The sequence below is a fragment of the Aulonocara stuartgranti genome (genome assembly GCF_965226115.1).
Source record: "Aulonocara stuartgranti genome assembly, chromosome: 14".
Classification (NCBI taxonomy): Eukaryota; Metazoa; Chordata; class Actinopteri; order Cichliformes; family Cichlidae; genus Aulonocara; species Aulonocara stuartgranti.
The window spans coordinates 20,100,462-20,107,672 of record NC_138950.1 but is presented as its reverse complement, the minus strand read 5'-3'; the positions used below and the strand labels follow the sequence as shown (position 1 = coordinate 20,107,672).

The 7,211-nt window shown below is 42.1% G+C and overlaps 1 protein-coding gene across 3 annotated transcripts in view; it reads left to right on the top strand.

Moving 5' to 3' along the window:
- Nucleotides 1–472: 472 nt before the first annotated feature.
- The window catches only part of LOC309687540 (lissencephaly-1 homolog), a 38,256-nt gene continuing 31,517 nt past the window's right edge, over nucleotides 473–7,211 (top strand). The window contains exon 1 of one of the 3 annotated variants that reach the window (XM_082502589.1): nucleotides 473–684. The gene's annotated coding sequence lies outside the window, so the exon portion shown is untranslated. The other 2 variants (XM_082502591.1, XM_082502590.1) reach the window with 2 other exon arrangements.

Genomic DNA, 7,211 nt, shown 5'->3' with positions numbered 1-7,211 from the left:
GACTGTGTATCTGAGGAACATCAGTATCAGCTCTTGATCGGTATCGGTCTATTTGTAAATAACTGACAGACATGTGTCTCAGCTGGTACAAAAGAGGAACTAATAACAACACCAAAAAGAAAAAAAATCAAATTTCAGCAGCTGCTGTCAGTCAAAGCAAAGGTTTTAAACATGGAACATATTTTCATACTCAGCAAGTTTTATAAGTAAAAAGATTATTTATAAAGCTTACTAAGATGGGGGGTAATAAAAAAGGAATTTACCTGAGAAATATCCTAGAATTGGCGTGTAAAGTACAAAAAATAATTAAATCACTAAATAAAAAAGTGCCCTTCTGTGAGTTTATTAAGTCTCTAAATCACTCATGACATTTAGGACAATTTCCTCTATTTAAAACATACTAATGAGAAGCCGCAATCTAAGAGTTAACAGGCAAATAAAATAACGACCAAGGGCGCGCGCGCTCCTGTGATGGCGTGAACGCGAATTCCAAGCGCGTACCCGGCCGAAGTCGAATGCGGTAGTGTACGAAAAAAAACAAGCGAGCGGAGCCGACAGGAGACAAGACGGCCACAGTTTACCTCCACATCATAAGACCAGGTTTTGGGAGCGGAAATTTCACGCCCTGCCGGGTCGTGTTGCCGTCGGAGACGTCTGAGGATACTCACGGCCAGTAACAATAGGGTAAGTCTGAGCAGTTTTCATTTATGAAGCCGGCGACGGTCGAAGGAATCCGTCGTTAGGTGGGGAAAATGACGATGTGGCTGCAGTCCGTGCACCTCCTTTCTGTGCCTCAAAATGGCGGATAGGCCGCTCTGGACTGGAGCAGCAGGTACCCTGTCAGTGGGAGTTTGTCCTTGTGTGCCGACAAACAGCACTTGAACACTGGCTGTCATTTAAGCCGTTATTATTTGCTGTTTTGGTTAAATGTACATACTTGAGCTGGAATACAAAGTGCGGTTTTGATTGAAGTTAAACGAGCGAGCTAACTTTCTGGAGCTAACTTGGCTAACATTAACTTTAGCTGAAGATAACCTGGAATAAGATAACGATAACGACTGGCGTTGTGGTCAGGTAAGCCGAAGTAGAGTAAGTTTGGAGAAGGTTTCAGTGATAAGGTATATCAGTGCCAATTGTGCTGCTTATGGAGTCCACCTTAAGTTAGTAATAAGTAATTAGCGTAGTTAGAAGTGCAGTAACTGTGCCTGTCAACCTAGTCTCTTAACCCCTGCAGCATGCTTGAATGCATTTCCAAGTAGAGGGTTATCCTTGGAAATGTTAGGCCTGTGTCTCGTTTAAACACCTGACCGCCCGCACCGTGTGGTTCTGTTGTCGTTAACCGGCGGTGCAGCCCCGGCGTTAGCATTTGGAAGCGGTTGTGAGTGACGTTCAGGCGTCGTGTGGTTTATTGTGCAGATATTATTGTGTTTCGACTTCAGTCAGCCCAGTTGCTCCTGTGACCTGTCACCGGGTGCGTTTCTCCCCTCTCTGGTCGCTGTCACACTGCTTGATGGATGCTCGGCTGAGGCAGCTCGCATCATTGCTGTCACACTCGTGGGCTGCTTCACGCCGTGTGTTGTTGGCACGGTGTTTGAAAATCAGGGTGGAGCACGCAGGAGGAGGCGACGTGTTTGCATGTGTGCCTCGCTGTTTTCTGTGTCTCGTTGTATGAATTCAGAGTCTAGTGAAAACGGGGATGAATGCTAGTCTTTGCTCTGGCAGTCTCATGGGGGAGAGTACGTTGTCGCTACTTAGCGCGAACCTTGTTTTCAGATCGGATAAACCATTAATTTGAGCTAGGATCAGCCACGCCTGGTAAGTGTCCTGTCCTGATCCTGTGGGATGTTGATATTTATTTTAGAAAACGGCATTCAACACGTCTTACACTCCATGCAGGTGTTTGCGATTGTGTTGTAGGTTGTGACAGACTTAAGAGGACTCTCAATTGCAGCCATTTTGAGGAGCAATGCAGTTTTTGACAGTAGCGGTTGTTGGGACCTGTCACTTGTAATACTATTATGATATGCACACACTTATGTTAAACACTGATGCCAAATGCTGCAAATTGCTTTGGTCTTGTTGTGGGTCAAAGTTGGCCTGCTATTTGCTTGATCCGTTTCTAAATCTGCACAGTCCACACGAAGTTTAGTAATAATTTATGCAGTTTTCTTTCAATGTCAGAAAATGTAGCTATACAGACTGTCCATGATGTCAAAATAGTTCAAAGTTCAACTTTTAGTTTAAGAACAGCAGCTTTGTATTTGTATAAAATATACTGTGTGCTGAGCAGATTTTTACTTGACAATGCTTTTTTTTTTCTTTTCTCGTCTGTGCTGAGTTTTTATCAGCAGTTGATTTGAATAAGTACATCTCTGTAGCCAGGCCCCATTCAGTACTGTCAGCACTGGAAACACAGCAGCACCAATTGCGTTTCACTGCAATGGAAGCTTTAGAAATTACTTTTAGTCCATCAGCAAAACTGCAAAGAGTCACTGATGTTATGGGGTTGTCATCTAATAGTTGTGGAAAATGTGAAGATTTTTGTGAGAAAGGAGCAAATTGTGCCCCCCCCCCCCCTTTTTTTTTTTTTCTTTCTTCTTTTTCTGTCAGCAGAGAGTATTGAGAAAGAGAGAGAGGCTGTTTGCCTTTGCTATAGTGGATGGCTTACAGTAGCATAGAGGTTCACCTCCCAGACAGCTTGCCCACTGCTAAGCTGACTGGTTATTAACCAATCTGCCAACAACAACTGCCAGCCATCCTACAAATGACTGTTTTCACACGTTGCCAGATATTCTGCTATACTTTACAGAAAGTATTTATGTTGTAGTGAGACTGTAAATAAGTTGTAGAGGCTGATGCTTTGATAGCAATCCACCATTTGTGTGATAGCCACCATAGTTGCTTGCAGAATTAACCTCTGCTCTATATTTATAGTCTTAATAATTTCAGCCAGTAGCTTGTTGGTGTGAGGTGAATTGCCTGGAGGGATTCATACATGGTTTATAACAAACCTCTTTGCTGTTGTATAAATGTAGCAGGCTAACCTGCCTCAATGGTGTTGCTCTCGCCTGCATGTCATGCGTCTTATTGGCGTAACATTGATCTGTTGTCCTTTACAGCTTCCTCTCTGTTCAGTGTCTATCCCATTCTGTGGGTGTGGATGCTGGGGTGTGTGTGTGCTCTTCCAGAAGATAAAACAGCTGTTTGAGAGCAAGGAGTAGGTTTTTTTCTGTCTTGTGCACTACTTAAATATTTTTGTAGTCACGCATTTGAAGCCATCTGTAGAGATCATGCTTCTCCTAATGAAATCTCCTCTATTAATCTCAGGAGAACTCTGCTATCTTACTACCCATGTAATTTAATAGGTTTAAGTGACTGCTACCAACCCAGTTAACTAAGACAAGCACCTCGTGGGTTGTAGCGGCTGCATGTTGGGAGCCGAGCCAGATGTTCCCCCAGTTGCAATATCAGTTAGTGGTAAAGGTCTTTAGATGGTCTCTGCCTGAGTGATTTATCAAGAACAGCCATTCACAGAAACTTAGCATTTGAGTGTTATTAGAGTGGAGAGGATATCTCCATTGTGTGTCATCAAGCTTGAGATTTCTTTAGTTATCTGATTTTGAAAAGCCTCTATTTAGTCTTGTCAGGAAGCAGTCATCTCCACAGCGTATTTCCTAATTTTATCACTTTGTATGTTAAATTAGCCAAAGTGTGTCGACATCTAAATTACTGCCTGTGTGATAAGCCTCTAATATGTGCACATTAGCCGTTAAATATATTATGTTTATTGCTCTGTTGAAACCCAAGTCTTGAAAACATCATATTATATCTGCTTCAGTAGCTAAATGTGTCAGCGTGTAAGTGTTCAGGTCATATGACAGCGTCGTTTTTGATTCTCTTTGCATGGTTATGAGATCTAAAATCACAGACCTGTTCAAAAGACTCCTATGCATAGGTGTACCTCCTCTTCAGTAAAGTAGTTTAGCCTGGTAGCCATTCCCCTTCTGTAATTCAGTGACTTTTGTCCCCCAGGTGTTGACCTGGATTTTTTATGTTTGGTCTGTGCTCTTGTATGATCAAGCTTTGCCAGCCTTCTCCAGCCAAACTTGACTGTTTCTGCTGTATTTTAACACTTCATTATTTCACATGATTCATAATAGTTCTTTTTGTTGTTATGTAAAAAATGCAGTCTGTGATGTTGTTCCCAGGGCATGTGAGGTGGAGTCTAAGAGTAAATGAAGGTGCTCCACATTCCAGCTGTTTGAGATGTTTGCCTTTTAAAAAAAAAAAAGAAAAAAAATGCTGTGGTATTTTTGTTTCTCTTTTGTTTCTCTCTTTTTTTAAAAAAAAGAATACATTTAAGGGGGCGGGGGGATGATGACGGCGACATAACGTCACAACCAGAGAGCTGTGAATCCAATGTAGCAGTGGGTTCGCGACCGTCAGCTTTGTCAGCATTGCTGCAATATTTTGTGACAAGTTACTAGAACACTATTTCACATGTGACTTTAGACTGTGGTATTTTTGTTTCTCTTCTCTGCATGCCATAGCAGCTTATTCCTTTGTTCAGACACCATGGGATGGGTCGTCAAAAATGTTTGTGCATACCTCGTCTTGTAATATTTGGCTGGCGGCATAAGGTTAAGTCATAGTGTTATGGTGAAGTGTCAGGACTAGATATCTAATTAGTTTGGGGATTTGTCGTCGTCTACGTTGTTTTCTTTGAGTCTTTTTCTTTTCTTTTTTTTGTTGACATTTTTCCTCAGGTATTTTTAAACAATTGTTGCACATTTTAATTGTTTGGATTCAAATTATCAGTCGGGTGGCCCACTTTTTTTTTTTTTTTTTTTTTAAAGTGTGTAGAGACCAGCCTTGGGTTAGCTGCTTAAATGCAGCTTGTGCGCAAATGTTTGTCTGAGATAGATTTGTAGTCAAGACCGCCTAAACCAAGACCAAGACAATACCAAGACCAGAGGGTATCGAGACCAAGACAGGCCGAGTCAAGACAAAATCGAGACGAGACCAAGACCGAGACAAAAAAGTCTTTAAACTGTAGCCAGATGCTGCTTCGTTTACGGGTGTCAGGCATATTTATGTGTTTTTGCGATGCACTCGCACAGCCCTCCTCACCGCTGTCTACTGTCACTCAATAACTGAGAGGACAGACGCGCGCTCCACTTGACTATCACGTCTCTCACCCTCTCTGTTTTTCACATAATGATATTATCCTATACCCTCGCATGTGATTGGCCGCAATATGGAGGGATTGGAGCATAGCTGAGCCACTGTGTGAGAGCTGAGCAGCGAAAGGAAATTAAGTGAGGAGCCGGCTTTCGCTCAATGGGAGTTGACTCTTCTGATTCACTACAAATCACTCTCTAAGCACGGCTCTTAGAGCTGATGCTTTTGCGCATGACACATTATCGAACGTTACGTTGTATATCATGGATACTGTTGACTCCAAATCTCCCGACCACTATGTCGATCTGAGACAGCAAGACCGAGACAGCAAGACAAGACTGAGGGATCCAAGACCAAAGTCTTTCGAGACCAAGACCACGTAAAAGTCTCTAGACATCCAACTCTAGTCTGAGAGGTCTCAGAGGTAACAGCCAAGAGGCAAACTCTGGAGCTAAAAAATGAAGCAGAAGCAAAAGTGCAATAAACTGCAGTGCTTCTAATGGCCACTTGAAGCTACCTCCAGAAGAGAGTTAAGCACACGCATGTTAAAACACCCAACTTAACAGCTTTAAAAAGCATTTTTGCAGCCTGGTTCAAAAATGAGTTTGTCCTCTGTTGACAGTTTACCCTTGATAACTCTGAGTGGGGTAATTTTTTACTGTAACTCCTCTACCAAGGTAGTTATTTAGGAGACTTTTGGAGCATTTTAATGGATTATCTGAGTAACTTTATGGTCTGAGGTGTGATGCAGACTGTTCTGGAAGTGCATTTTACTTATGGTGAGTGAATTTTAGTATTTTGTTTTAGTCCATTATTTTAGTACCAATTTGTGTGTCTGAGCTAATGAATGTAGCTGGCTAGAATAACTGGAGGGCCCCCAATATTTTATTTATTTATTTTTATTAATGAGTAAAAACCCTGATTGGGAAGAATTCATTTCATTTGACTGCTGTTGTTGCATTCTTAACCACAAAAGATGCAGAGTATGTACAGTACACAGTGTTCATTTAGTATGTATGAATTGGTCTCCTAACATCAGATAATCTGTTGGGACTCGTAAGCAAATTGAACACATCTCCCAGTCAGCATCATTAATGTAAAGGGCTCTGTCGTTGTACAGTTCCTGGTCCTGCACAAAGACAAGACAATCACTGGGAGGAAGACGCATTACCATTATTGACTGCCTTTGAGCAGATTTATAGATGCACCCCTGGCTGCGGCTCATACCCCTCCCTTTCCATCGAGGCACAACATTTTGTGCTGAGCCAATTAGCCTGATTGTGCTATTGTGCAAACATTTTTGCTCGATGCTGAAGCCGCAAATGAGTTTTTCAGAGAAGGGAGTCCTACACATTAATGGATACACACAGCGATGAGACCTGCCAGCAATGCAGAGAGACGTATCAATATGTGGCAGATGACCTGATTTTCACACACAATGGCAGTTGTGAAGGTTGATGCATTTGGTGCCTTTTTTGTGTGGTAGTTATTTTTTTATATGGAGGGAGTGAGGGAGACATTTTTAGCTTCAGTGCCTGCTCGTTAGAATATTTTTGCTGCGCTCTGATAGTGTTTTTGGGCAGCAGCCAGCACGCCGTAAGGCACACACAGTCAGGGGTAAGTAGACATTTGGACTGCTGTCAGGTGGTGACATCAAGGTCCAGAGGTTAGCTGCTGGTCACGTTAGGCTGTGTACTGTTAATCAGTTTCTCTACAACATGAATAAATGAACAAGCAAGCAATACAAAGTAGTACTTTAACAGGTTGGTCAGTCCTTCATCTGACCAACCAGAATTATTTAGCTTTTCTCCTTTTTTCTGCAAACAGAAACACAGTGCATAGGAGGACTCTTTTCCTTGTGGGAATGCAGCTCCTGCATCTAAAATCAGCAATGTGATTTTTTTTTTTTTTTTCTCTTCATTGTAGCTTCCTGGGGTGTTTCTATTCCTCATCACTTCTGTAGCCAAATAACGGTTTCTTTTACTGCCTGTTTCCCAAGCAGCAAATCTCATGTCTACTTTACATTGTTT